Raw genomic sequence first — 17213 nt, 5'->3', positions numbered from 1 at the left:
GCCAAGAGCAAGACTTCGTCTCAAAAAAAAAAAGTGAATTCCAAGACATATATCTCTTTCAAAGACAAAAAACATAACAAAGCCAACCAACTACTCGTTTCATCTAGGTTCTTAAAATGCAGCACTCAGTAGAAGTAAATTATTGCATATTCAGCATACTCCTTTATCACTTGATTTCTTCAAACCATACTAAAAGTTCTCAAAGGAGAAATCCAGTTCTCTAAGCGTGGCCTTTCTCAAGGTAACCTGAACACTGAGAAACTAATAAGGGACTAAACTTTGAGGGACTAAGTACAGTGGATGTACATAAAACAGGTACATCCAACTTAAATATTTTCTGCATAGCTAAATCACATCATACACATAAAGTTTAACTCATGTCTTTTAACATTTTTTTAACCTCAAACTTTGAGGAGAGCTAAAAGCCTAGAGTTATCATAATCACATCCCAACAATACCCTTATTTTGTTCCACAGTACATTAAATAAAGCAGCGCACCAGCAATAACATTTAACCACAGTTGGTTTTTCAATATTAAAACCACCTTGTATTCTTGGGATAAACCCCTCTTGGTCATGGTATTTAATCCTTTTTATATGTTGCTGGTTTCAGTTTGCTAATATTTTCTTTTCTTTTTTTTTCTTTTGAGGCAGGGTCTTGCTCTGTTGCCCAGGCTGGAGTGCAGTGGTGTGATCTCACCACTTTAAACAATGTTCTGTAAAGAGTTGCTTTTCAGATGGTATATAGCAATAAGTTTGGGGTTGGGTGAGTTATAAGGCCACAGAATAAAAATTGTGCAGCACCACTATGTATTAATTTTACTAAAAAATTTTAGGGAGAATACTAAACAAAGATGTCCATATTAAGAAGTAAATGAAAATTGGATCCCGTTCCCAACAAGTTCATCATCTCTATCTGAGACCACCTCAGCCTGGACTTTATTGTCTATATTGCTGTCAGCATTTTGGGTAAAGCCTTTCAGCAAGTCTCTAGGAAGTTCTAAACTTTCTCACATTTTCCTGTCTTCTTCAGAGCCCTCCAAACTGTTCCAACCTCTGCCTATTACCCAGTTCCAAAGCTGCTTCCTCATTTTTGGGTATCTTTTTAGCAGTACCGCACTCTGCTGGTACCAGTTTACTGCATTAGTCCATTTTCACGCTGCTGATAAAGACATATCTGAGACTGGGAAGATAAAAAGGTTTAATTGGACTTACAGTTCCACATGGCTAGAGAGGCCTCAGAATCATGGTGGGAGGCGAACGACCCTTCTTACATGGTGGGTGGAAAGAGAAAAAAATGAAGATAAAACCATCAGATCTCATGAGACTTCTTCTCTACCATAAGAACAGTATGGGAGAAACCGCCCCCATGATTCAAACTATCTCCCACTGGGTCCCTCCCACAACATGTGGAAATTACAGGCGTACAATTCAAGATTAGATTTGGGTGGGGACACAGAACCAAACCATATCAGATGGGTCAGGGTAAGGTTGGCTGGATGTAACAAAAAATGGACAGTAAGTGTAACTAGGTGAGGGGAGGTTGTCCCTACTGTCTAGCACTGCATCTTTGGATATATCATTGTTGAGGTTTTTATCCACACCATTTTCATCGTTCTAGATCTCTACCCTCTATTGAGGGCATGGATGGGGGAAGTAGGGAGTACCGTGATTGTTGACAAGGTGGCCACCCACAAGGGCAGTTTGAATGGCAGGGAGAATGAACAGGCATTCTTCTGCTGAAAGATTTATGGATAATGTTTAGGCAGCCATCAAGAAAAGGCTGGTGTCCAGCACTCTATTTCCTCTGTGAGGATTTTGTGATGTTCTCTGTCAATGGCGATGGATGGCATGCAGGCTTTGCTTTGACTTCCAATAGCTCCCACCTGTTTTTTGTCTGGCCAGGTTTCCATTCTCCCCTTTAGCATTCTGACTTCCTACTGGGAAGGCAAGGAGCAGCTTCCCAACCCACTGTTCTTAAGAATGATCAGTAAGCTTTGCTCCTGTCTGAATCTACCTTGTTGACTTTCTGTACCTGGGGTTGGAACACTCTCTCTGTAAAAAGTCAGATAGTGAATATTTTAGCTTTTGTGGGCCGAGAGCCAAAATCAGGAATGTTTACACAAAATTTTTGAAAAAATTCAAAACTTTATTTATAGACACTGAAATTTGAATTTTAGGTAAGTTGCATATGTCATGTAATATTATTATTTTAATTTTTTCAACCATTAAAAAATATGAAAACCATTCTTAGCTCAATGGCCAGATAGAGTCAAGTGGCCAACCTGCAGACAATAGTTTGCTGACCTCTATTCTAGAGCCTAATATTGAAGAAAAAACCCAAAAACCAAAAAAAAAAAAAAAAAAACCCTCTGAATATTAAGTGTCTTGCAGTCCAAGATGCCTCTGACTGACTCATTCACTAAAATGAATGGAAAGAGTTAGGAAGCATAGGAAAGAAAAACAAGCATAAAGATTGTCAATACTTTAAGTTCCCATTTCCCATAAGCAGGAAGTCAAAATGGTTTAAGTCCAAACAACTGGCCAGAGCAGTGTCTTTGGAACTTGCTTCATGACCAGAATCACCTGGCTTCTTGTTGACGCTAGATTCCTGGACTAGAGGTTTTGATGCAGGGGAGACTTCTGGTTGGGGGTGTGCTCTTGGGACCAGGTAAGCGGAAGAAACACTATTTCAGGGGGTGTAAAGGAATCTCGAAAGCTGTGGTTCTTAAAGTGTGGTCCCTGGCCCAGCAGAACCAGCATTACTTGAGAGCTTGTAAGAAATGGAAGTGCTTGGCCTACCCTAGAAACACTGAATCAGAAACTATGGGGGTGGGGTCTGGCAATCTGGTTTTCATCAAGCCAGGTGGTCCTGATGCCCACTAAAATTTGAGCGTGTCTGCTTCAAGGCATCATTACCAGCACCTGGAGAAGTGATTGAGAACCCACCTGAGCAGAGAAGGCCTGGGCTCTCTTAAACCGCTGTGTTCTCCAGAGCGCAGGTCTGTGGGTGAGAGTAATTCTAACAGACATCTGAAGCCAAAGGCTTAGGTTTCCACAGGAAGATATGGAAACCCTATTCAAGGCAAGCCTTTTGGAAGTCAAGGGCTGTATTCCCCTAAGAGGGGGCACCATGGATCTTAGAGACAGCAAATGCCACCCAAAGTGATGGTGAGGGAGTTTTCAGCTTTTCTGCACGTGTGACCATTTACTGCACCAGGAGCTTTCTAGTGACTTCCACCTTTTCCAGGTTTCTCCAAGATCCACCGGGGAACCCCCGTCCTGGGCCTGCCAGTGACTTGCTGGGAGCTTCCCAACCTCACAAGCGGCTCTTATGATGTAATTGTCACCTGAGTTGTGCCCCTCCTGGTCCTGGCGACATCACAGAGGCTACCTGGGCACGGACCCCGCAGCTTCCTGGGGCCCAGTCAGCAGCTCCAGGTGCCTGAGTCTGGGCTGCGGAGGCCGGGGCGGTGGCATGCAGGGTGAGGTCTCCCTGGCTGCTCCCTCGCGCTAGGCCAGCTCCAGGAGGGCAACAGACGACAGGACATTGCAAAAGGGCCACTTAAATTTTCCTTCGAGTAAACAGAACACCTGCCAAGGCCCTCGAGCCTGGGCGTGCCCCAAGCCAGGTGGTTGGGGTCCAGGAGTCGGCTGCGGCTGGCGATGCTCTGAGGGGACGTCAGGGCCTCAGGATGGCCGCTATGAAGACGAAGTGCATCTGTGAACTGTGCTCCTGCGGGTAAGGTGGCTGTGCTCAGGGCAAGGCTGGGGGAGCCTGGGCTTTCAGACTCCCGAGGAAGGGAAGCCTCCCCCAGCTGCTTCATCAGGCGGCATCACGGTGGGTTCGTTCACTTGTCACGTTTTTTAGGCCACAATTTTGTCAACTAGCATTGTGCCCGCAGATGCAACATCAGTTCTGGCAAATGTGGCTGTTTTTGGGCCTTCTGTGCCGCTTCACTTCAGAACTGCAGGAAGGCTGAAATAGGCGTGGCTGGGCAGCCTGCACTCCCTTCCCTGAAGCCCAGAAAGCGTCAGCCAAGGAGGGAGAACACCTGGCCCAGTGGGACCAGTCTTGCTCCTTTTGGGAAAGTGATAGGATGGGAGGAGAATTCCTGTAGTGTAACTGAATTTCTCATTCAGAGAAATTGTTACTTTGTCAAAGAAGTATAAGGTATTAGTAAAACTTGTTTCCACATTGTGTAGAGTTGAATGAGAATAATGAAAACATTACTTTCACAGTCGCCTGGCCTGGCCAGGTCTCTCTTCTCACCTTTAAGGAGCGTGTCTGGGTGGAAGCACAGTAAAGGTGGTCCTGGGGGAAATCATGGGCTTTAGTCAGAGTCCCACAGGCTGACTGGTCTGCTGTCTCTCACATGATCTCTTAGATGTTCCTTCTACCTGCTTCCCAGGACAGTTGGGTTTCTGCTTGGCTGGGGCAGGGAGTGGGCAGCAGAGGAGCAACAGGCAAGAGGGTTCTGAGGTCAGTTCTCCTGGGCTGTCATTAATTGTGGGATCTTGGATTGGTAAATAAACTCCAGGTCATAGGTGCCTCATCTGTACCAACAATACCTACCTCATAGGACTATGATAAAAGTTAAGATCATGTACGTGAGTCCTGGTACATGGACTGTGTGTAATATGTTAGTGTCCTGAAATCTGAAAAAAGGGCAAATATGACACATGCAGATAAAAATGGTATCAGTAGTGTGGATAATTAAAGGGCACTCTACAAACTGGATCAGCAACCTTCTACATCTCTGGCATCAATGCATGGTTCCCAACTCTGGCTGCTGATTAGAATCACACAGGGAGTTTGAAAACTATCAGTTGCTCAGGCCATTGAATTTATAATCTCAGGGTGGGTCCTGCCAACTGTCTAAAGGTGATTCTGACCATTTTCTAGGACTGGGACTCACTGAACTAGAACATGTACAAATGTGGGTCTTGCTTTTGAGCTTTAAGTGGGGCCGGAGCAGTGTATAGTCTAGGACTACATGTTACCCAGCAAAACCTTTTCTTCTAAGGCCTTCTTTCTTTTTTTCATTTTGGAGACGGTGTCCCGCTCTGTTGTCCAGGTTGGAGTGCAGTGGTGCCATCTCGCTTCACTGCAACCTACGCCTCAGGGTTCAAGTGATTCTCCTGCCTCAGCCTCCTGAGTAGATGGGATTACAGGCACATGCCACCATGCCTGGCTAATTTTCGTATTTTTAGTAGAGACAGGGTTTCAACCATATTGTCCAGGCTGGTTTTGAACTCCTGACCTTGGGTGATCTGCCTACCTTGGCCTCCCAAAGTGCTGGGATTACAGGCATGAGCCACCATGCCCTGCCTCTAAGGCCTTCTTTCTCCTGGGACCCTTTACATTACCTTCCTGTGTCCTGCATTGTTCTAGGCATCGGGATTGAAATGTATAAGACATAATCTCCATCTTTGCACAGCGTGCAGTCTAGGTAGGAAGGCAGAATGCTCATTAAGAGGTGCAGAGCATATGTAGTGAGAAGTCTCCCTCCTGCCCCTGCAGTAGGGGTATGACTCATTTGGGTGTTCCTTCTCTGACTCTGTTCTCGTTCTGTCCCTGCAAAGGAGTCACTTTCCATTGGAAGCCGGGTCTGTTCTTGTGTCTTTTCTCCTTTTCTTCTCTCCTCATCCTGTGTTTTCTCCTCCACTTTATGGTTTCAGCCAATAGTCTCTCCTGTCTTCTGAATTCCAGTTTCATTGTCACCTTCTCAAAGTGCTTTGGTGATCCATCTGTCTCATTAATCTCAGCTTCAATAACCTTCAAACATTCTTCTGGTATCTGCCCCATTCATGGTGCCAGCAATCTTCCATTCACCCTGGGTGAAAATTTTGAATCATCTCTTATTCTCCCTCAACCACAGCATTGAATCTCTTTTTTCTTTTCTTTTCTTTTCTTTTTTTTTTTGAGGTGGAGTCTTACTCTGTCATGCAGTGGTACGATCTCTGCTCACTGCTACATTTGCCTCCTGGGTTCAAGCGATTCTTCTGCCCCAACCTCCCAAGTAGCTGGGATTACAGGTACCCACCACCATGCTGGGCTAATTTTTGTATTTTTAGTAGAGACGGGGTTTCACCATGTTGGCCAGGCTGGTCTCAAACTCCTGACCTCAAATGATCCACCTATCTTGGCCTCCAAAATTGCTGGGATTACAGGCGTGAGCCACCATGCCTGGCACATTTGAGTCTTTTCTAAAGTCTGGGTCCCTCCTGCATTATAATCTTTCTTTAATTGGTCCCTTCCCTTTTATTCCCATTATAACCCCCCTGGTTCTCTCATTTTTATGTTTGGAAACTGGTCCTAAAGTACCTTTCTAGTTTTTTTTCTCCCATGATTCCCTTACATGAAACTCCACCTTGAATTGGATCAGGTTTCTTGGCATCCCGAGCGGACCTCCGGATCTCCCCTCTCTGATCCTTACCCTTGCCCTTTCTCTAAAATACCTATGTTCCCTCCTCCTGCTGGACTTGCAAGATCCTGTTTCACTTGCAAGTTCCCCAATAACCCAGCCCTGTGGCTCCCCATCAAAGAAGAACCCCGCTCCCTGTGTTCTCATCCTCTAATTATGCATCGGCATGCTTTATATCCTTGATTAATTATATATATGCTGGGAAAACAGATATTTTCTATTTTTGTGTGTGCATTGTGTTACAGCAACATACGGTTTTCTTTATAACAGCCGATGCGTATGTTTTTGAATGAACGGATTGCGTTTTTTGTTTGTCAAGGTCATAACATGCTGGACTGGGTTAGGAAAGTAAGATTTAGAGCTGTTCTGTCCAGTATGGTAGCCAGCTGTGGCAATTTCATTTAAATAAATGAAAGTTAAATAAAACTAAAAATTCAGTTCCTCAACTGCACAAGCCACCTTTCAAGTGTTCAGTAGCTCCCACACCGGCCCATGCAGGTATGGAGTATTTCCATCACTGCAGACAGTTCTGTTGGACAACACTGATCTTGAGTCTCATTATCTTGGAACTCTTGATCTCTCCCACCCCAATTAAATCCGCTCAGTGACTGGTTGGGATGGAGTGAGGAATTTTATAGGTATTTTCTAAGCGGTAGAAGTCTATATTTGGCTTTTCCAGTCTGAGGTCCTGGGAAAAAGCGATGGGAAGTCTGGAGGACAAGAGTGTGTGAAGAAGTCGGAGACAGTGCCCTTGAGTGGGAGGGGGAGACCGGGGTTCCTGAGTGCGTCACTGGAGATTTGTGGAGACCCTCAGGGCTGCCAGGGAGGGAGAGAGGCACATTTATTCCCCCTTCTCTCCCACATTCTCTTCTTCCAAAGCTTTTTTTTTGAGCAAATAATTCTTTAATGTCCTTTCAACTTTAACTTTTGAGGACATTGTACTTGTTGGTGCGGGGGCTCTGGAGATGCTCAGAGGCCTGAATAATAAGGTGTCCGTCTGCAGGAGCAGCTGCCGAAGGCTGCTAGGGAAAAGCCACCAATGGGTGACTCTCTTGGAGCAATTTCTTATATTTGGCCACAAGATGGCAGACTTTTCCTGATCAATTCTCACTGCGGGTTAAAACAAATCAGCCTAAATGGAAAAGCAAAATCTTTGGAGTTCTGGATTTTATTTTATTTTTAAATAGATTTATCTTAAGTTTTCTAAAATGAGCAATTAGAGTTTAGGGTCCAGCAGAGCTCAGGAAAGTGGTACGCCTTTCAGAGTAGATGACAGATTACAAAGTGAAAAGTGTTTCAAATGTCTAAATTTAAAGATTCCAACCACTCGTAAAACTTTGTAATGAGCTTTGCTGGGCTAAAAAAAAATCAGACGTATTTTACTGCTTCGAGCTCAAGGCTTTGCCTCCATAACAACACTCTGCTCCTTTCCTTGATGATCAAAATCTTGCGATTGGAATTATTACCATAAAATGTCATAATATTCTATTTTCAACATAATCAGCACCAAATAAGCAAAGTATTTGTGGTTTGTAGAAATACAGTAAGGCCAGCATCTAAAAATTTTTTTGAAAGTAATGTACCACTTAATTATCTTGACTTCAGAAGCCACATGGTGGGGGAGTGCTTTGAATAGAATAACTTGTATATGGGAGTATAATGCTTCCAATTGCATCTGATTATCCCCAGCATTTCCTGATATTGAAAAAATGCTACCCTTCAGAGTTTTATAACTTTTTTTTTGTTTTTTTTGAGACGGAGCCTTGCTCTGTCACCCAGGCTGGAGTGCAATGGTGCGATATCGGCTTACTGCAGCCTCTGCCTCCCGGGCTCATGCCATTCTCCTGCCTCAGCCTCCACGGCAACTGGGATTACAGGCACCCACCACTACAGCCGGCTAATTTTTGTATTTTTCTGTTTTTTTTTTGCCCCTAAACCATCTTTTATTGCGCACTTCAGCCGCGATTCCGGGGCTGGCCTGCTGCGCCCTAGGCGTAGTACTGTAGGTTGGCTTTCTTCTTCGCCTGGACCTCCAGGATGTCTTCCATGTAGTCCTCATGGGTGAGCTCCGTGGCACCCCTGCGCAGTGCGATCATAGGCGCCTCCACGCACACAGCCTTGCACTGGGCCCCATTGAAGTCATTTGTGCAGTGGGCCAGCTCTCCGTAGGTCACGTCAGGACTGATGTTCATCTTTTGGGAGTGTATCTGCATGATTCTGGCCTGAGCCTCCTTGTTGGGCATTGGGAACTCGATCTTGCAGTCCAGGCTGTCCTAGCGGATCAGGGCGGGGTCCAGGATGTCCACCCTGTTTGTGACTGCAATTACCTTAACTTGGGTGTTGGGCTGGAAGCCATCCAGCTGGTTCAGAAGTTCTAGCATCATCCTCTGCACCTCTTGTCCCCGGACTTCTTGCTGTTAAAGTGCTTGGTGCCTATGACATCCAGCTCATCAGTGAAGATGATGGAGGGCGCGTTCTCCTTGGCCAGGGCGAAGGCATCCCGGACTAGCCTGGCACCATCTCCAGTGAACATGTGCATCAGCTGGGGGCCAGCCAGCTTTAGGAAGGTGACCTTAGTCTGTGCCCTACAGGCCCAGGCCAGGAGAGTCTTTCCCATCCCTGGGGGCCCATACATCAGCACCCGTTTTGGAGGTTGGATCCCCAAGTTCTCAAACTTCTCATTGACAAGAAAATGGCCACTACCAGTTCCTGGATCTGCTTGTCCAAGCCCCCATTGTCACAGTATTGCTCCGTGGGCCTCTCATCCACCTCCATGGCCTTCACCCGCGAGGCATACTCTGTGGGCAGCATCTCCAGGATCGGATAGGAGTCTTTGTTCACACCCACCAGGTCTCCTGGCTTTAGCTTTTCAGCATCCACCAATCCAATCACAGGCAGGAAGTACCTCTGTCGTGTAGAGGTTTTGGTCACAGCATACTTGCCCTTCCTCTGGGAGTCCAGGTCAATATTGGCACCATCCTCCTTTTGGTCATTGGGATCAACATCCAGGAGCTTGATGACGTTGGAGACAAGGTACACCAGGGTCTTGTTCACTTTGATTTTCTCACTGTTCTCTTTGATCTTGTCCTTCATGGCTTGGAGCTTGTGGGTGACTCTCAACATTTCACTCTTCATGATCTTGATCTCACTGTCCAGAAGCTGTGTGTGTGTATGATCTCCATGGACATCTTGAGCACCTCCTCCCCAGTTCCATCTTGCTTGGCCTCATCCCACACGGTCGCCATCTTCTCTTCTAGTTTTTGTATTTTTAGTAGAGATAGGGTTTCACCATGTTGGCCAGGCTGGTCTTGAACTCCTGTGATTCACTCACCTCAGTCTCCCAAAGTGCTGAGACTTCAGGTGTGAGCTACCACTCCTGGCCCAGAGTTTTATAATATTAAACCACCTTCCATCTTTATAGTATTTTGAAAATTCAAAAAATATTTTCCCATATATTAATATCTTACTGTGAGTCCCTCAACATGAGGACCATTGTTTAGTTTGGAAAGTTGATTCCTTGATTTTAGCCTGTCTTTTCCCTGGGGATGTTTTCAGTCTATTGAGCTGTTCTTTCCCAGATGACTAAATTTGAAACTATGGTTTGGTGGGGAGTGGGTGGCACAAGGCAGGGCTGCTGTAGATAAAGTAAAATGTTAATCAGCCTTTTAAAGCTGAAAGGGATCTTAGCGGTCTCTAGCTCTATTTTACAGATGAGGAAATAGAAACATTGAGATTAATTTTAATATATGGGAACACATTTTGTCAAGCTTCAGGCACAATTCAGGTCAATCAATTAAATTTTATTCATCTTTTACTGGGTATCAGACACTGTGCTAGGTGTTAAAATTTACAGTCCAGTCTGTTTTTGAGTCACACTGGACCATTTAAAAAATTGATACATAATGATTGTACATATTTCTGGGGTCCAAGTGACATTTTGATATATGCATATAATATGTATTAGCATATCAGTCACTTCACACATTGATCATTTTTTTGTATTGGGAACCTTATAAATAATCTAGCTATTTTGAAATATATGGCAAATTATAACTAGAGTCACCCTACTGTATAATTGAACACTAGAATTTATTTCTTCTATCCAACTGTATTTTTGTATCCATTAACCAACTTAATTAGTGCCCCCAACTCCCACAATGGGCCATTTTTGACTCTAGAGTACCATATGAAGGCTCTTGTCCAACTAAGAAAATAGTATCTGATATAAAAAAATAAGTGTAATTCTAAAAGCCTTTTAGTAAAGTAATATAAATAGCAAATCTTACTCCTGAGAATAAAATGTAGTAACACTGCTTTTTCTAAAATTCTTGTAAAAAAATTGTTAATGAAGGGATTGATAGAGCTTACTTTTATATCTGATTATTTTATGGCTTACAGTGCACAATTTTAAAGATTTTGTGCAATCTTGCAGGAAATTCCAGGACTGGGTAATGTATCATGAAATATTTATGAAGCATTGGTAGTATGTGCAGCATTTCATAAAAAAAGGTAGTCCCATAGAGGACTCAAAAATTGCTGAAAAGGATGTGGATTTGGCCCTTTCACAAAGCTTGCAGAGGAAGGTGATCTCAGGGGCAGCCATGTATCTGCAACTTAAATCAGCTATGTTAACCAGGGAGGAACTTGTTATTTTAATTTTGGAAAATATTTTCTTCACATTGATGGAAATTTCCTTAACCTTAGATTTTATTTTCTTAGAGTCTCTGTTACAAATTAAGAGGAAGGAAAAAAAAAATTGAGGACTCGGTTTGATATTACATGTTTTAAGAAGAATTCTTATTTTTAATTTAAATAAAATTGACTTCATAAATTCTGATTAAGGAAAAAAGAGACAAAGAACATCCTTTAACAGATACTTGCTGATGACTTATCTTTAGCAGAATCCAGATAGAAATGCCAAGAAAAAAAAAGAAAAACTTTTACTTTAAGATTGAATTTTTATTGTAGATTTCATGTACTTTTCATAAGTATGTTATGCTCCTTAAAAATGGCCTTTGATATCAGAATTAATGTTTAATTGTTCATAAATACCTTTCACCTTATAAAATAAGGACAAATGGGTATATGTCATATTTCAGATATTGTTAAATTAGAGTACAACTTCATATTCAAATTACAGCAGTAAATATGATCTATTCGACCTTATAGTCTGATGATGGATCCGTTCAGAGTAACATGTTCTAATTCTGTTCTGTAGTGGGCAGTTTTAAACACCATTCCCTCCATCGCTATTAAAATATTTATTACTGACCTTCAAGTGATTTACAGTTTATTTGGAAAGATGACATGTCTCAGGATGGGTGGTGGAGAGGTGGAAATAGCTACCCTTAGATGAATGAGACCAATAAAACAAGTGATGTAGGATGTGAGGGGTGGGAGAGGCACTTTGGGAGCGGGTAGCCGAGGAAGGCTTTAGGATGGAGAAGTAATGAGGAAAGTGAAGCTGGAGTCAGACTGCCTGGTTTCAAATGCTGGCTCTGCCACTTTTTAACTGTGGGAGCATATGCAAACCATTTTATCTTTCTCCTGTGCTCCTCTCCCACCTAATCCTCACACCGGTGGGAGAGGAGCACAGGCCCTGGAGGAAAAGGGTATGTTGGAGTTGAGTGAGACTGCCTCTGCTGCAGGGCATGGCTGTCAGAGAGACACGGAAGACATCATGTCCACCTGAGCACTTCAGCCTGCCAGGAGATTGTGCCAGAAGCTTGCTGGAGGCAAGTTGCAGAGGGACCCTTACATGTCTCAGAATGTGAACTCACCAGCAAAGAGCCATGGATGGATTTTGAGCTGATAGTAAAACAGATAAAACAGTCTTCTCCCCTCCCAAAAAAGCCTTAAAAGAGTAGAATTTCTTTTCTTCTTCTTTTTTAAAATACAGAGATGAGATGTCACTATGTTGCCTAGGTTAGTCTCAAACTCCTGGGCTCAAGCAATCTTCCTGCCTCAGTCTCCTGAAGTGCTGGTGTGAGCCACTGTGCCTGGCTCCCTCCCTCCCTCCTTCTCTCCCTCCCTTCCTCCCTTCCTTCCTTCCTTCTTCCCTTCCTTCCTTCCTTCCTTCCTCCCTTCCTTTCTTCCTCCCCCTCTCTTCCTTCCTTCCTTCCCCTCCCTTCACTTTCCTTCACTTCCCTTCACTTCACTTCCCTTCACTTCCCCTCCCCTCCCCTCCCCCTCCCCTCCCCTCCCCCCTCTCCCTCCCCTCCCCCTCTCCTCCCCCCTCTCCCTCCCCTCCCCCCTCCCTCCCCTCCCCCCCTCTTCTCCCCTTTCCTTTCCTTTCTTTTTTTCCTTCTTTCCTTCTTGCTTCGTCAGAAATGCCCAATATCTGAATTAGGTTGACTTTAAATCTGTTAATGTTTTGGTTTTTCTGAGTGGATTTGTAGTTTGCTAATACTTCATTAAATATATTTTATCTCCATTCCATTCTTGTCCTTTTTATTAACTTGATTCAACAAATGATTAAGTCATGATTTACTATGAGAAGTGGCAGAGTATTGAGGTTCCAAGTGCAGATTGTGGAGCCAGACTATCTTGGTTCAAATCCCAGCCTTTCCACTCCCTAGCTGTGTCATGTTGAACCATTTCACAGTGAAGTTTCTGCTTCTCTGTATCTCAGTGTTCTCATCAGTAAAATAGAGATAGAACCTGACTCACAGAGTTATTGAGGGGATTGAATCAGTATTAAATACGCAGGTAGAACAATGTGATATTGTTATAGAACTATAACATCCACAGTAAGGCATAGGTAGATGTTACTAAATAAGCATAAAGGTCTGTGTTCTAGGCAATGAAGCCTGAGGAAGCATACTTGCCAGAACACTTGAGTCTGAGTGGGAGATCCTGCCAGAAGCTCTGTGGAGCTGGTACTCTAGAGAAGAGAGTTATGTTTGTTTACTAACTTGCAGGTAATACAAAATGCCCTCAAAGAATTAACTCAGGGGGATGTAATCTGGTGTTTGGGGGGCTTGATTAAATTTGGATGATAAGAATGGTCTGCAAAGACTTCATGTGCTCTTTATACTCTGGGAGGCTCTCTGCCCTTTCTGGGATGTCTACATTTGAGTCTAGCATTTATTAGGCTTTGTGAGTTCAGACTGACATTAACAAACACTAAGGTTAAGTTGCTATTCAGTTTAGAACTTTGTAAGTATTCAATGACTCTGGGGATTAAAGACAAACTCCCTGCATAGCATACCCTACTATTCTGTTTTTTTTTTTTTTTGTCTTTACCATCTTGTTCAAAGAAACTTTGAAGTTTCTCTGGTTGTTTCTCTAAAAGGAAAGAACAGTGTTTCTAAATGACTGTCAAATTAGCCACTAAGCAAAATATATCCTTATGTTTTAAATATCTAGACAATCCAAAAGCCCCTCATTCTAATGTTAACAAATTGAGTTTGTAATGTAAAAAATCAGTTAAGTTGCTCCCAGTGCTGGTCAATAACTAACTTTTATAAACTACATTATGCAGTAACTATTTTTAAAAATCACAAGCTTTCCCCATAACAGTCCAATTTCTCTTTCAAGTATAATGCATTTCAAGTCTTTTCCAAATAAGAAAATCTACATACCATCGGTGAACAACAGCTCCAAATGAAGAGCAGAGTCAATTGAATACTTTGTTCTTTTATCTTGCTTCAAATGGGAGGGCAGCGAGTAATATTAGGGGAAGAACATGCAATGACTGTTGGGACTGCAGTCCTGGATTTAATTACTTATAAGCCTTGTGAACCTTTAACATCTCTAGACTTTCAAAAATCAGTGATCCTCAGGCAGTGAGGTTCCCACCATCTATAGTGGTGTTTTTCCAGGTCCAGACAACTTCCATGTCAGGGCCCTGAAGGTCTCTGCAGAGGTCTTCTCTAGCCTCAGCTGGTGACCTCCAGAGAAGTCAGGGAAAAGGGGACATGGGGCACAGACCTGAAGGTGGACAGATGTTTTCCTGACTTCTCCAGAATTGAATGGCTAGTTGGTAGTATGTGTCTTTCTCGGACCTCATGGCTCTTGGGGTGTCTGATCTGTTTTCTTCTGGGCACTCTGACTTCCTCTGCATGTTGGCTGGCTGTGGTTGCCCCAGCCCTAGCATCGTACCGCTTCTCATTTCAGAGAACTGAAGAGTTTAATGTGCCGTTTCCAAATTCCAAAGAAAAGAGCACCTGGTTGGGTCCAGCCTGTGACAGGTGGCTCTTCTGGCATCAGGCTGTCTCCTGTGGTCTAATAAGCTGAGCACCAGGAGGAGTGGGGTTACATAGAACAAACTGGGCAGCTAGAGGAGAGCTGTTTTAGGTTATAAGGATGTAGACAGGAAGAAAATAATTAAGAGGAAACAATTGGCCTTCCAAAGATTCTTGCCAAGATATGCTTGTGGATAAAGTTAGTGAAAGATGGGTTGGATGATAGTATTAGGCTAGGTGGATTCCCGGGTCATTGAACAAGCAGGCCAAAAGAGTGTCAATGGATTGCTTTTTACCTGCTTAGAATAATATTACCATTGTTAGTGATACTGGAACAATATCCCCATGCCCTAGAACTCTCTTATTAGCTTTGTCTTGTTCATTTTTAATCAAAACGTGGATGAAGACACAGAAGACACCCTTATCAAATGTGCTGAGAACACAAAATGAGAAGAACATAGGAAGCATAATAGGTGACAGAATGAAGATTCAAACTTATCTTGGTTAGGCCCAGTGGCTCACGTCTGTAATCCTAGCACTTGGGGAGGCTGAGGTGGGCAAATCACCTGAGCCTGGGAATTCAAGAGCAGCCTGGGCCACATGGTGAAACCCTGTTTCTACAAAAAGTACAACAACAAAAAATTAGCTGGTTATGGGTAGTGCGTGCCTGTAGTCCTAGGTACTGGGGATGCTGAGGTGGGAGGATGGCTTGAGCCTTGGAGGCGGAGGTTGCAGTGATGCAGTGAGCTGAGATCGCACCACTGAATCCCAGTCTGGGAAACAAGGCAAGACCCTGTCTCAAAAAAAAAAAAAAAAAGATTATTTTGACAGGCTGAAATGCTGGGCCCCAAACAAGCTGGAACTTAGCAAGAGTAAGCATGAAGTTTGACGTTTGGGATGAAAAATCAATTACACATAGTCTTAATGGAGGTGGTTTATCTTGGCCTTTTCAGTTTGTGAAAAGGTCTTGGGGTTTTACTTAGCTACAGTTTTATGTGATCTGATGGTATGATGTGGCTGTGAAGAAGCATTAACTTAGTTTCACGCTAAGTGGAGCTAGAGTGTCCAGGTTAGCAGACGTAATTACTTCACTGGACTTTTGCCTTGTCAGATCACAACTGAAAGATGCTTTTCCATGTGGACACTTTTTATTTTTTTGATATACCTGCTGGTGACCAGGATGGCTAGGTTATGGGGAATGCATTCTGAAAGTGAGAAAACTTGAACATGACAACAGCAGGAGATGGATGGATAATAACCTAGTATTCCAATGCTGTCGTCTACAGAAGACGGCTTTTACTTGTTCTGGATTGTTCAGAATGTGGAACCAAGACACATGTGGATTTGGGGTCAATACTAATAAAGAATTTTGTAGCAGTTAGAACCATAAGAAATTGAATTGGTCTATTTTTTCTTTCTTTTTTCTTTTGAGACAGTGTCTCACTGTCACCATGGCTGGAGTGCAGTGGTGCTGTCTGGGCTCACTGCAACCTCTGCCTCCAGGGTTCAAGTGATTGTTCCTGCCTCAGACTCTCGAGGAGCTGGGATTACAGGCATGCACCACCATGCTTGGGTAATTTTTGTATTTTTTGTAGAGGTGGGGTTTCGCCATTTTGGCTAGGCTGGTCTTGAACTCCTGACCTCAAGCTAAACACTCGCCTCAGTCTCCCAAAGTGCTGGGATTACAGGTGCGAGCGAACCATGTCTGGCCAAAATAGAATTTTTCTGACCCTTGAGCTGGGTGTGTGTCTGAGATGCTATGGAAAGGGCTCTGGCATTGGACAGGAGGTTTGACAAAATTATCTCTAGGGTCACTTTCAACACTAGAAACCCAGATTTCTGGAAAGACAGAAGAGCCTTTTTTTTTTTTTTTTTTGGTCATTAATGTCTCAGCAAAGAAGATTATTTATTTTAATATGATTATTGGACTTGAGAAGCTCTTACAGAGAACTATGGGTACATGTGATAGGAAAAATAAGCTGAGATCCATATGCACCCAAAAAAAACAAGAAAATTAAGAGACTTCTTAAGGCATCTATATTTAACATATAAAGCACATAACCAGACTTTAGCATCCTGTCTCTAAGCACTGCTCCTACTGCATCTGCCTTTTTACCTGGTGCCTCTGCTTTCCTGAGAGCCGTTGGATAACTTTTGGGTAGTGTATTAAAAAGCTTCATCTGTTGCTTCCACAACGTCCCTGATTATGTCTGCATGTAGCAGTTCACGTTAAGGAGGCTTTTGTGGGCTAGCCTGGGACTCTAGCCATGACGTGAAGCAATACGTTGTGAGAAATGTATTTCAGGCTTCCAACAGCCGTGTATTGACTTTTGAAACATGTTCCGTTGCAAAGCTGGAATGACCCATGTTGCTCTCTAAGATGTCCCACTTCACACCCATCTTGGAGCCTTTCCTAAACTGGGTTCTGGTCTTGGAAGCCTTCTTTGCACCTTCCTGCCAACCATGGCAGTTCCTGAAATTCTGACACTTACATGAATCAAGCCTTCCTGTTTCTCTTCTACTGCTCTATCTAGAAGTGAATTTTAAGAGGCTTTTCTTCCCCAAAAAGAATTTGAAGAATCATAAATAACTTTACATGA

The 17213-nt window shown here is 43.4% G+C and overlaps 1 protein-coding gene and 1 pseudogene across 4 annotated transcripts in view; one reads left to right on the top strand and one right to left on the bottom strand.

Moving 5' to 3' along the window:
- Positions 1–17213, top strand: part of SAXO1 (stabilizer of axonemal microtubules 1) — a 117662-nt gene that overhangs the window by 9646 nt on the left and 90803 nt on the right. The window lies entirely within an intron of this gene.
- On the bottom strand, positions 7862–9948 carry LOC103219405 (26S proteasome regulatory subunit 6A pseudogene; annotated as a pseudogene).

The sequence above is a fragment of the Chlorocebus sabaeus genome, chromosome 12, assembly GCF_047675955.1.
Source record: "Chlorocebus sabaeus isolate Y175 chromosome 12, mChlSab1.0.hap1, whole genome shotgun sequence".
Taxonomy (NCBI): domain Eukaryota; kingdom Metazoa; phylum Chordata; class Mammalia; order Primates; family Cercopithecidae; genus Chlorocebus; species Chlorocebus sabaeus.
This window is presented reverse-complemented; position numbering and strand designations above follow the sequence as displayed.